This window comes from Ailuropoda melanoleuca, chromosome 7 (genome assembly GCF_002007445.2).
Source record: "Ailuropoda melanoleuca isolate Jingjing chromosome 7, ASM200744v2, whole genome shotgun sequence".
NCBI lineage: Eukaryota > Metazoa > Chordata > Mammalia > Carnivora > Ursidae > Ailuropoda > Ailuropoda melanoleuca.
The window spans coordinates 26,749,633-26,762,954 of NC_048224.1; the positions used below are offsets into that span (position 1 = coordinate 26,749,633).

Genomic DNA, 13,322 nt, shown 5'->3' on the forward strand with positions numbered 1-13,322 from the left:
AAAATTTCTGAATAAAAATAAGTGATGGTTTAAGTTTTCAGCTCCTTAAACCACCTCTGAGGATCAGCAGAGTAGCATACAACGTTGATTTTCAGCCAGAGAACCATGTCTGTAGTGCCAGAGAACTGTGCTTATACAAAGAACAAGAGACCATCCTGGCCGCAGCACTCTTCACTGATTGTTGAGATTGTCACCTTTTCTCTTTAAAGCATGACTGCGTTCGTCAGCAATAGCTATAATTGAAACCCAAACCTCCTAAATTTTCTTCCTTCAGCAATTTTTTTCTCTAATTCCCTGCTAAGTTCTCTTTCCCAGTCCATGCTAGCAGTAATTCCTTTAACCATCATGCACAAGCATCAGATATCATCCACTAGTAGAAAGCTCAGCGCCTGAGTCACTTCTTCAAGTCAGATTTTTAAGTGCAGTGGGAGAAAATAACTCATAAGACATATTTCACTTGATTCCCTTCTTTAAACATTTGATGCTATGAAAATACGCTGTCTCAAATAATAGCAATATACTAAATTTTAGCAGCTCAAAGGTTTCTTTTAAAAATGAGAACTCAGTATAAACTGTAGGCTTTCACAGACATTAGTGGTCAGTTAATGTTTCTTCAAGAAATATATACATAAAATGGAAAACTGGTATCCATTTAGTTTAACTTTGGTGATTTAACTTTGGTGATTTTTTAGTAAGATTTTATTTAATCACTTATTGCGGTGGGGGAGTGCAGGGAGAGAGACAAGCAGATTCTGCACTGAGCACAGAGCCTGTCGGGGGCTCAATTTGAGCCAAAATCAAGAGCCAGCTGCCCAATGAACTAAGCCACCCAGATGTCCCAGTGTGATTTTTCTTTTAAAGATTTTATTTATTCATTTGGGAGAGAGAAAGCATGAGAAGGGGGAGGGGCAGAGGGAGAAGCAGGACCCTGAGATCATGACCTGAGCAGAAGGCAAACGCTTAACTGACTGAGCCACCAATGTGATTTTTTTTAAAGGTTAGTTTAATATTGGGGATTTCCAGTAGGAAATGTAAAGTACCTAGTACAAGTGTCATATAGTTACCACTTCATACTTATATACAGAGTGTACAGATACTGAATATTGTTTTTGTCCATGTATTTATTTAAGAGAGAGCATTTATTTTATCTTTAGTCAACTTCAAGGAACACAGAATGGTATTCAAACGCCTTTTGCCTCTCATCATTTCCCTAGACTTATTGAGATACTATTGGCCAAAAATAAGACTGGTTGGGGGCGCCTGGGTGGCACAGCGGTTAAGCGTCTGCCTTCAGCTCAGGGCGTGATCCCGGCGTTATGGGATCGAGCCCCACATCAGGCTCCTCTGCTATGAGCCTGCTTCTTCCTCTCCCACTCCCCCTGCTTGTGTTCCCTCTCTCACTGGCTGTCTCTATCTCTGTCAAATAAATAAATAAAATCTTTAAAAAAAAAAAAAATAAGACTGGTTGAGACACAGCTATTGAGCTCAATAACTGAGCCAAGTTTTTAATTAAAGATTTCCTTATTTCAGGGGCGCCTGGGTGGCACAGCGGTTAAGCGTCTGCCTTCAGCTCAGGGCGTGATCCCAGCGTTATGGGATCGAGCCCCACATCAGGCTCCTCCGCTATGAGCCTGCTTCTTCCTCTCCCACTCCCCCTGCTTGTGTTCCCTCTCTCGCTGGCTGTCTCTCTGTCAAATAAATAAATAAAATATTAAAAAAAAAAAAAGATTTCCTTATTTCAAATATTTAGTTTTGTGTAATACTGATTAGTTCTACCTTTGTTCAAAAACATCTCTGCTGTTGAATCACCCAAATAAACTTTTTTTATATTTATCAAAAATTTGCTGGTTGCCTACTACATGCCAGGCAATATTCCAAGTACAAAAGATATAAAGATGAATAAGACATGGTCCCTGCCTTCCAGTAGCTCAGAGTATAAGAAAGGCAGACATGTGAAAGAACAGTGTAAAAGTGATGTGATGGAAGATATACCAGGGTGGTGAAAATTGAATGAGAAAATATCGGAAGACTAACCTTGGTGACTTGCAAGTAATAGATATCTAGAAAGTATAAGAAGTGACACAGACCATAGGAGGGAGTCGAGAAACTGTGCCTGTAATAACATGTCACCTGTCTCTGGAAATCTCGGCTGTAAAGTAAGGCCATAGGAACTCATGATCCAGGCTAAGTGAGTTTTCCTGTAATCATATGGCTTGAAACATACACAAGGGTCAGTATTTTCTGAGCACCTGTTTGCTTGCCTTGCTGCTTGTACATTCAAAGACAGTGAAGATTGAGGAAGGAAATCTATAGCCATTCCTGGACTAATTCTCCTTTCTGATTCTGTATCTCTTCCACTTATGGAAAGCCACTTTTCTGTTGTATCATAATTTAATGCATTGCTTTAACCCTGGAAAGAATGATTCACAGCGTAATCTAGAATCTGACCACTTCTCATCATTTCTACCACTATCCCCCTAACAGAAGCATAAGTGAGCATTTACTGCCTGGATTATTCTAATGGCTTCCTGAACTGGTTCCCTGCTTCCTTGCCCCTTTATATTCAGTTTTCAGTAGCTGGTTAGAGTAATCCTGTCTATCTATTTGCTTTTAAAGATTTCATTTTATTTATTTTAATTTTAGAGAAGGGGAGAGACAAAGGGGGAGAGAGAATCTTTTTTTTTTTTTTTTTTTTAAGATTTGATGTATTTATTTGACAGCGAGAGAGACAGCCAGCGAGAGAGGGAACACAAGCAGGGGGAGTGGAAGAGGAAGAAGCAGGCTCCCAGCAGAGGAGCCCCATGCAGGGCTCGATTCCAGAACGCTGGGATCACACCCTGAGCCGAAGGCAGACGTTTAATGACTGAGCCACCCAGGCACCCCGAGGGAGAGTGAGAGAATCTTAAGCAGACTCCACGCCCAGCACAGAGCCTGACCCAGGGCTCTCACAACCCTGAGATCATGACCTGAGCTGAAACCAAGAGTCGGAGGCTCAATTGACTGGGCCACCCAGGCACCCCTAAAGACTTTATTTTTAAGTAATCTCTACACCCAATGTGGGGCTTGAATTTACAACCCCAAGATCAAGAATTGCATGCTCTATTGACTTGGCCAGCCGAGGCGCCCCAGAGTAATCCTTTTTAAACATAACTCAGATTATATCAATCCTCTATCCAAAATCCTCAAATAGGACTTTGCATCTCTCCCAGAGTAAAAGCTACAGGCTAGCATCACCAACAAGGCTGTATGTGATCTGGTTTCTTGACCACATCACTTGTAGTTATCCCTTGCTTATTCCACCTGGTCTCCTTGCTGTTCCTTAAAAGACCAAACATGTTCTTGCCTCTACCTGCTGTTCTCTCTGCTGGGTATCCAGGTATCCACAATGATTCATCTTCTTCATGCCTTTACTCATATGTCCCCTTTTTAGAGAGGCTTTCCCTGACCACCTTAATTAAAATAGCACCTCCAACATCCCCTGCCCTTCTTCCCTGCTTTGTTTCCTCCATAACAGTTATATCGTACACTCTATGTATTTTTCTGTCTCCTTTAATTAGAGTGTAAGCTCCATGTCTGTTTTCAGACATGTTCGATCCTGTGTCTCCAGCTTGTAGTGGAGTACCTCACCTGTAGGATTATTGAATAAGCAAATTAGTGAATTAGGGGCAACAGACCCCACTTACCTACCCACCATCCCGTTGTGCTTGTGAACGTTGTCAGATCCTGCACATTGATATACAGGCTTGGAAATTCTCAGCTTGACTCATTAAGAGGTAGGCATCTCTCAATAATATTTAAAATCAAGTTTCAACAGGTTTTCCAAAAGCTATAATACCTATAATATACATAAAATAAAATGACATATCTGAGGCAAAGGAAATCCTTTTTCTTGTTTTCCCTCCCACTACCTTAAGTAGCCAGTTCTACTTTAAGTATTTTCTTTAGTGATTTTCCTATATCTCCATTTTAAACCAGTATTATAGGTATTGATGCAGTCCTGTGTTTTTGGTTTGTCAACCATTAGCTTTCATGTGGAAAAATCTCATCTATCACTTCGTGATGGAATATACTGTGTCATCTTTTTCAGTGCCTTAAAAAGACAAATTTGAAGAAAGGAAAAATAAAACTAACGTTCTGATAACCTTTTACAATTCAAATAATCATAAACTAATTTACCTGCCGAACTTAATTGAAGTCAAGACAGAAAGTAAATCATTGTAATAGATTGATATGTATGTTCACATAAATATGTAGTTCTGCTGACACCTAAACATTACAACTTTTGAGAATAAAAGAAAATATGACTTGGGTTAGAATACTTTATTTCTCTTGCTTTTTACAGCATTTTCACGATGTTTAAGCATAATATTAGAGCAAGGGTCATGACTAGGATTGATTGATTTGCTTAAAAAAAATAATTGTTGAATAGGCTTATAAAATGCTTATTTACCTGAGAGACCAGAATACCCCCAAGGAAGTTAAGTAGATTCTGTGCTTGAGGTCTCTTATCCCCTTGATTGGTGTATATGCAAAACTCATGATAATGTTAGTGAAAATTCATGTGTTCATTGTTCAGAGAGTAAATCCTGGAATTAGTAATTAATAATTCATTGGAACTGTTCCCAAACCACCTAATAAATGAGTGTCTGAAACTTTTCATAGTTATATATATATAAGCTTATGGAAATAACCTTAGAGGGTAGAAAGTTTTAACTGACGGTATGTAATTTAGCATGGTTACAATTTGTATTTTGAAATTGTGCTAAATGGTATCCTTTCTCGTCATCTGTGACTAACCTGACAATTTCCCCCAGTCTCCTCAACTCCTCCTCAACTGTAGCTCTAGTCACTTTCAGTAGACCTGTTCAGATTGAGAGCAGGTTTACATTTTCTTTATACAAGTTATAAGAATAGGTTTGTAGAGGATAGAGACAGTTCCTTTCCCCAGACCCCTAACTTCCACCGAAAGAGGGGAAGGATTGTCTCCTTATAGTTTGTCTACCAAAATTAACAGCCCTAAAAATTAAAGGAATAAATAAATTTTAGTTTTTCATTGAGAATTTTATGGAACTTAGGTATGAACTTTTCAGTACAGTCACATTGGGAAGACCTGAGTCTTTGAAAAATACAGCAGCAGACCACTGGAAATTTTGTTAAATCTCAAACTCATTTTTCCCCCCCCCTTTTTTTTTTTTTTTTTTTTTTTTTTTTTTTTTTAATTTTCAGTCCAAGTATAAAAGCCCATGTAGACTTGGACTTGAATTTGACTATTAGATCCAATAATAAGGGCAAATTTTGGGACATAGTTATATAAGCTATGAATTTGGGGAGTGAAATTAAGGAAATTAGATTCTCATTAACACCTGGAAGGCTAAAAATTTTATTTACTAAGCATTATAGACTAAGGTCAACCCCCCTGGACTTTATAAATCTCATAGTTTTCTTTTTCTTTTTTTTTAAGATTTTATTTATTTGAGAGAAAAGAGGGAGCATGAGCTGGTGGTGGATGGGGAGAGGGAGAAGCAGACTCCCCTTTGAGCATGGAGCCTCACACTGGGCTCAATACCAGGACCCCAAGATCACGACCTGAGTCTAAGTCAGATGCTTAACCAACTCAGTCACCTAGGTACCCCTCATACAGTTTTCTGACTAAGTTCTAATAATCTCCCTCAAATTGTCCATGGTAAAGGAAAATACAGCAACAGAGAATGATTTTAAACCTGTGAAAGTATTCAGACTTAATTATGGACATCTGTCTTTGCCAGTTTCTCATCTTATTATTATTTTTTTAAAGATTTTATTTATTTAGTTGACAGATAGAGACAGCCAGCGAGAGAGGGAACACAAGCAGGGGGAGTGGGAGAGGAAGAAGCAGGCTCCTAGAGGAGGAGCGTGATGTGGGGCTCGATCCCAGAACGCCGGGATCACGCCCTGAGCCGAAGGCAGACGCTTAATGACTGAGCCACCCAGGCCCCCCACCAGTTACTCATCTTAAAGACACCACTGTTTTTTTCAGTTATATACTAATTAAATTGCTTAGGTATTCCATTTAAGAGGTACACACATTTCCCCTTGAAAATTTACAGATGTCTGTAGAATGATTCTATTTCAGTAAAAAACAAAATGAGGGGTGCCTGGCTGGCTCAGTTGGTGGAACATGTGACTTTTGATATTGGGGCTGTGAGTTTGAGCCCCATGTTGGGTATAGAGATTACTTAAAATATATATATGTATATATATGTGTGTGTGTGTGTGTGTGTGTGTGTGTGTGTGTGTTTTAAATGAGCTCCATATAATCTATATTAGCGCTCTCTCTCTCTCTCTCTCTATAATATATATCTTTATGAACAAAAATAAATGGGGTAGAAGAATGCATACCAAGCTAGTAGGCTGCTAACATTGGATTTCCTCAGCTGACTGATAATAGATTGGAAGAGGGCTAGGAGACATGATTAGCTTTGCCTTTATTTGTCTTCTTATTGTATTGTTTCCTTTGTTTAAGAGCAGAAAGATGATTTCTGCAAGATTTCAGTTCAGTAACAAGTATGATTTTGCCATGTTGTATAGCCTTCTAATCATTATTGCCTTAATCAAAATAATAATAATAATATGCTATTAAGAATTTCAGGAACTCAAGAAGATTCTGTAATAAAATATTATGAGCTAATTGAACTTTAAGTTACATAATGTTAAAATAATTCTCACTGTAGTCATAGGTACTAAAGGAAAAGTATACACCCTGAGAACACTAATCATTGTATTGGGGGAGTTTCAGATATATAAGAAGACAAGTCTCATCTTTTAAATTAATTACCTCATGAAGTGTTATTCTTAATTTTTTATCATTTTTTCCTTAGTGATCTTTACACAAGAATCAATAATGAAATAAACTATGTGTCTCACTTCTAAATCCTTCTTTCTTACCCACCTCATCAACCCCAGCACCTACCACTACTTCACTTGGTGGAGGGAGGCTTATACGTAACCTTTACTTTGATATATTTATAAGAATCTGGGACAATAGGAATGGTCTTTTAATGAAGTAGATCACAGTTTTCAGTGGGATAAACCATCTGTACTTTGCAGATCTTTGTAATTAAAACTCCTTCCCTGTTCCTCACAAACCAGACCCCTGAGAAAACTAAATTTTTCCGTGAAGGTTGTCAGAGACCTATACAGTCCTTGGCAGATACCACCTCAGTTCCCAATACTAGCCAGATTGACATAAGTTTCTCTTTTTTTAATTTTTTTTTTTTTTTTTTTAGGATGAGCTGATAGAGGGCAATATGAAGAACTGGTAGATTAAAAAAGGAATCAAAGATGACCCCAAATGAAATAAACTCATTATAAGAAATAGGAGGAAAATTGAGAAAATCCCAATTCATTTTTCACCTTGTGAATTAGAGGAGAAGTGATCCAAAGCAAAATGAACAAAAATTCTGATTAAGAAAGCATGCACCCAATAGGAGAGAGAAAAAAGTCCCACATCTAGACATATGCTAGTGAAATGTCTGAATGTCAAATGAAAACCACACAGACATCCAGACAGGAAAAAATCACATTGCATGTACACACACACATACAACATCAAGCTTGCATCAAACTTCTCCTGTGCAATACTAAATGCCAGAAGGCAGTAGAGAAATCCCTAGAGGATAGAGCATTCTGAGAAAAATAGATGACATGGCCAAGCTGTTGTTCATTTGTGAATTTATTGGAAAAGTCAGAATAAAATTAGCAGCAGTGAACACTGAAACCGGGAAGGCATAAAGTATGTGTATGAATACTTCCTATTGATCTGTTTTTAAGCTTAATTTTAGAAAAAGTTATTTAAAAATATAATTTGAAAGCTATAAGGTGAATCATAGATAATTCCAATAAAATTAAGTTTGTTTTAATTATAAGAGAAGCCATATAAATTTTAGATTACTAATTAAAAATGGGGCAAAAGAAACAATATAACAAGTGATAGGAAAAAATGGAAACAGCAAGAATGCTTAAAAAATACAAGTATGAGGATAAAAATAGGACCAGACATATCAATTATCACATAAATAAACGGATTAAATGCTCTTATTAGAAAACAAAGACACCAATTTCAGAAACCATAAAGGAAAAGAGACAATAGATTTAACTTTTAAAAAATGTCTATCCAAAAAGACCATTAATAAATGACAGACCTCAACTTGGGTAAGATTTTTATAAAATGCATGATTTCCATAATATAGAAAAATCTCTTACAAATTAATAGGAAGAAAGAAAGATGTCTTCTTAATAGTAATAATGTTAGAGAAATTGTGGTGGATACAGAAGTACATTTGGATAACCTTTCTGGAATTCAGTCGTGGATGTTTGTAAAGATACATCTACAAGAATGTTCATCTCAGAATTGTTATAATAATGAAAATTAGAAGCAACCCCAAAATTTAACATTCTAGCTCATTTAAGTAACTTACAGTACATCCTATGTAATGAAATACTCTTCAGCTATTTAAAAATTGATGAAATGGGTGCCTGAGTGACGCAGTTGATTAAGCATGGGACTCTTGCTTTTGCCTCAGGTCATGATCTCAGGGTTATTAGATTGGGCTTCACATCCAAGTCTGCACTCAGTGCAGAGTCTGCTTGAGACTCTTTCTCCTTCTGCCCCTCCCCCTCTCTAAAATAAATAATAAAATAAATAAATCTTTTTTAAAAATTTAAAATATAAAAATGAATATTGAAATATAAAGTTACCAGTACATTAAGTGAAATATATAAATTACAAAATAGTATATGAAATATAATCCTGTTTCCATACAAGTAAATATACATATTTATATATGTATATAGATTTGCATAGAAAAAAATTTGAAATGAAGTATTCCAAAATGTTTTACTATAGTTATGTCAAGAATTATAGTTTTTTTATGTCTATTCTATATATTTTTTTTTTAAGATTTTTGTTTATTTATTTTAGAGAGAGAGAATGACAGAGAACATTGTGGGGAAGGTCAAAAAGAGAGCCTCAAGCAGATTCCACCCTGAGCAGAGTGGGCTCGGGCCTTAGTCTCTTGACCCTGAGATTATGACCTGAGCCAAAACCAAGAGTTGGACGCTCAGCCAACTGTGCCATCCAGACACCCCACTATTCTTAATATTTTTATAGTGAATTTATATTCATTTTATAATTTTTTACCTTGATATTTAATGTACAATATTTTATTACTGCTTAAAATGTTTTAGGAATTGTATCGTCAGTAACCAGTCTAGCCTATATTCATTCTTTTTTTTTTAAGACTATATTTTTAAGTAATCTCTACACCCAACATGGGGCTCAAATTTATAACCCCAAGATCAAGAGTCACATGCTCCACTGACTGAGCCAGCCAGGCATCCCATTCTTTTTTTAATAGTAAAATTGACTTTTTTTCTTTTGGTGTTCAGTTATATGAATTTGTATGGATTCATGTAAGCCCCACCACAATCAGAATACAGAACAGTTTCACCACCTCCAAAAAAAACTCCCTCATGCTATCTCTGTATAGTCACACCCTCCCCTCATCCCTAACTCTGGCCATTAATTTGTTCTCCATTACTATAGTTTTTTTTTCAAGAGTGTCATGTAAATGGAGTCACACCATTGCAAAGTTTTGAGAATAGCTTCTTTCACTTACATGGTAGCTTGGAGATTGATCTGAGTTGTTCCTGTGTCAGTAGTTTATTCCTTCGTAGTATTCCATTGTATGGATGTATTATAGTTTATTTATCCATTGAGGAGCATTTGGGTTGTTTATAATTTCTGACTATTACAAATAAGGCTGCTGTGAATATTTGTTTATAGTCTTTTGTGTGAACATAGTTTTCATTCCTTTGGGGTAAATTTCCAGGTGGAGATTGCTAGTCCTATGTATGTTTAACTTTATAAGAAACTGCCATATTGTTTTCCAGAGTGGTTGAATCATTTTGCATTCCTACTAGCAAAGTGAGAAGTCTAATTGCTCTGTATCCTCATCAGCATTTGATGTTGTCAATATTTTTTTTTTAGCCATTCTAATAGTTGTGTACTATCTGGCTTGTTTTAGTTTACATTTGCCTAATGGCTAAAAAGGTTGAATATCCTTTCATGTGCTTACTTGCTATCCTTTTATCCTTTTAGGTGAAGTGTCCAGATCCTTTCCTAGTTTTTAGTTACTGCGTTTATTTTCTGATTGTTGTGTTTTGAGAGTTTTTTCTGTATTTTGGATATAAGGGGTTTTTTAGATATGTGATTTCTATACATTTTCTCCCAATCTGTAGCTTATCTTTTTTATTCTCTTGACAGTCTTTGGCAGAGCAGTAGTTTTTAAATTTGGTGAAATCCAGTTTGTCAATGTTTTTTCTTTTATGAATTGTGCTTTTGATGTACTTTCTAGGAACTCTTTATCCAACTGCAGTTAACAACGATCTCTCCTGTGTGTTATCCCAAAATGTTTATTGTTTTATGTTTTATATTCAGATCTGTGATCCATTTTGAGTTCATCTTTTTATAAAGTATGAGGTTGATTAATTTTTTTACACATGGATGATTAGTTGTTCCATTACCATTTGTTGAAAAGACTATCCTTTCTCCAATGAGTTGCTTTTACCTCTTTGTCAAAGATTAAATGCCCACATTTGTGGACTCATTTCTGGAGTCTATTCTGTTGCATTGATTTAAGTATCTGTTCCCCTCACCAATATCATACTGTCTTTAATATTACAGCTTTGTAGTAAGTGTTAAAATTAGATAGTATGATTTCTTAAACTTTGTTATTATTTTATAAAATTACATTAGCTATGGTAGTTCCTTTCCTTTTCCAGGTAAGTTTTAGAATAAGTTGTATGTACCTACAAAAATATCTTGATGGGACTTCGACTGGTATTATGTTCGGTCTGTGAATCACTATGGAGAGACTTGACTCTAATGTTTTGAGTCTTCAATCCATGAACATAGTATGTGGCTCTGTTTACTTAGGTCTTTAGTTTCTCTTATTAGAGTTTTGTAATTATCAGTGTATACATTCTCTACATACTTAGATTTATACCTAAGTACTTCATTTTTCTTGGAACTGTAGATTTTGGTATTGCTTTTTAAATTTCGTTTTTCAATTGTTTATTGTTTGTATATAGAAGAAAGTTTGGAATAATTCTGAAATTTTGCAGTAGTTATTTCAGGTGGTAGTATTATAGGTGACTTTTATTTTTGCTTATCTGTATTTTCTGGTTTTATAATGAATATGCATTACTTTTATAATATTTAATGTTATTCTTTAAAAAAAAAAAAGGACAACTCTTTAAACTAAAGTTACTATAGTATCAGCACAACTTTGGACCTAAAGGTGATTACTTGTATCCCTGACATACCCTGGATAAGATTTCCTGAAGAAAATGAAAAGGAAATTTCCCCAGGAGAATCCCCTGAGAACTAGAGAAGTAGAACTGGATATCAGGGAATAATTATAAATAAAAGGAGTTTAATGTAGTTGGTTAAGATGAATCAGGATTATTTTCAGTAGTTTTAAATGATTTGTTCTACTACATATTTGTTATTTATGATGGACTTTGTAAATAAAATACTTTTATAAATAAAGTTCTGAACTGCCATTTTAAAATTATTTTACCTTTACTTTATCTCTTCTGAATCTAGTTTAAAACTTCTGGTCCCTGCTGATGGGCTTAGGGAAGCAGTGTGGTAGAGAAGGTATGAGAACTAGTTCACAGTTACCTCAGAATGTCAGCACCAATACCAAAGAGACAGTGAAATCAGCTGGAGTTTTAACTGTTGTCCAGAAGATGTTCTGGGTGTTTTTAGAAACAAGGAGACATCTGAGTGTGCCAAAAGCTATAAAAAGAGAGAATTAAGATGCTAGAGAGCAGGAAATAAGACCTTTCCTCACTTGTGTACATGGATTGTGTATTCACTACTAAAGTGGCTAGATTCCCCAAATTATAGGGCTCTATCCCTCCAAGTTTCTCCTTCCTGATAGTCACTTTCTCAGCCTACAGGTGGTAGCTGTTTAGCTATTATAAGAAAGGCAAGAGAGAAAGGTTAATGAGGACCCTGAGATTGTTGTTATTATTTAAACCTTGTGGTAAAAAGAATTAAGTAAGCTTGAGTAAACTGAAGAAAGATATAAACTTTTGAGAGTGGCATGGAATACTTTCATTTTTCACCAGTGATCAAGATACTTTGTTTTTTTATTTCAAAATTTAACTGTTATATCTGAGATCAGATTTATCTGATCACATATTCTTTCCTGTGTATTTTTTAACAACTAAGAGCATTACTGAGTGAGTGCGCCTCAGTTAAATGTAAAAATAGGTACATTGCATATGGTGCAGTAGTTGCTAATTGATGTTTCTGAATTGTTTTCTTTCTACAAAGAAGGTAGCTGCAAGCAGCTATCTCCTGACAAAATATGTATTTTCATTTGCCCTTTTCTTTTGGATCTTTTTTTCTCACTGTCATTGTCTATATAAACAGCTCACTTAAAGGATGAGTTTTTGCATTCTCTTAGGTTTGGTCACATCTGAGAGTTGACTGTTTTGCAATAGATTTCACTTATTTCAGCTACCTTATTGATGCCATTTCCCATGATCAGTTTTTGCATCAGAAGAATGGAGAATGCCAAATTGTTATCATAGCAATAATTAATACAATTGAGTGTTTGCTACGCATCAGGCACTGTTCTAAGGACTTTATACTTAACCAACTCTTTAACCATCATAACAGCCCTTTGAAGAGGTACTGTTACCCCCATTTTACTAATGAGAAAAGAAACATAGAGATGTATAACTTGCGCAAGACAGTAAATAGTGGAGTCGGGATTTGAATCCAGCCATTTTGGCTCTAAAGTCACTGATTTTAGCCGCTACGTTATCGTGCTTCATTTTACTGGCTCTTGTAACGTTTACCTTTAGCTAACAACCAGCAGGCATACTACAAACATTATCAACTATTTGTAAAATTAACTTATGTTACAGTAGTCTAGAATCACAATCAAGATGTCTCCAGAAAGATTTGTAATTCTGATGTGAAAAAAAATTTTAATGGAAATATGGGTGCTTGAGGTAACCCAGTGTATTGTCTATATGGTTTGTTTTATTTTTTAGCTGATTATTTTGATATAATTTCCTATAAAAACTTATATTTTGCAGTAAAACTGAAATCTAATCTATTATGGACGAACTTTATGCCGTCATAACCACACTTAAGTTAGAATATCAAAGAGAAATATCTTTGAGCAAAAAATTAGGCTTGTCAGTTTCCCTGATTACAGAGGATTAAGAGTATAGGGGCTGATTAAAATTTGACCTTGGAT

General features: G+C 35.6%; 1 protein-coding gene across 3 annotated transcripts in view; it reads left to right on the forward strand.

Annotated features, from left to right (window-relative positions):
• Nucleotides 1-13,322, forward strand: part of ZCCHC7 (zinc finger CCHC-type containing 7) — a 246,688-nt gene that overhangs the window by 197,217 nt on the left and 36,149 nt on the right. The gene's annotated exons all lie outside the window — the stretch shown is intronic.